We start from the raw sequence: 531 nt of genomic DNA, 5'->3' as shown, positions 1-531 counted from the left end.
AATATTTTCCTACTCTCCTGATACAACCAAGGTGTTGAATACATGCCACAATAGCTCACATGCACAGTAATACACACAACACACAAGTGTGTGTCCGTATCTGTAAATAAGCTAATTACGTATTTAAAATAAATATATATCAAACAACGGGTTTCTCAGGCTCCCTTCGGCAAAATTAAAGGAAACCACGCAAGCAGCCACTTGTTCAGCAGGTATGTTCAACCGAGGAGAACTTTCTGAGAATTTTACCTTATTCTTGCCATGAACTCCTTTCTTACATAACCACATAGTGTGACATAACCTGGAATAATCGCTCCTTCTTGAAATTACATTCATGTCGCAAAGTCAAAAGATTTGACCAGGAAGTAAAGGGGGTTGTTTGCGTTAAGAAACGCAAGGACCTGCTCCCCATTGTATAGTTTTAGTGAATGGTGTTCTAGTATTGTGGCAAGTCGACTCCACACTTTGGATTTTGACTTAAATATGAGGTTCCAGTTCGTTGCTTCCCAGAGGAACGTCAAGGTAAAGTGC

The sequence above is a fragment of the Penaeus monodon genome, chromosome 22, assembly GCF_015228065.2.
Source record: "Penaeus monodon isolate SGIC_2016 chromosome 22, NSTDA_Pmon_1, whole genome shotgun sequence".
Classification (NCBI taxonomy): domain Eukaryota; kingdom Metazoa; phylum Arthropoda; class Malacostraca; order Decapoda; family Penaeidae; genus Penaeus; species Penaeus monodon.
Note: the sequence above shows the minus strand (reverse complement) of the source record.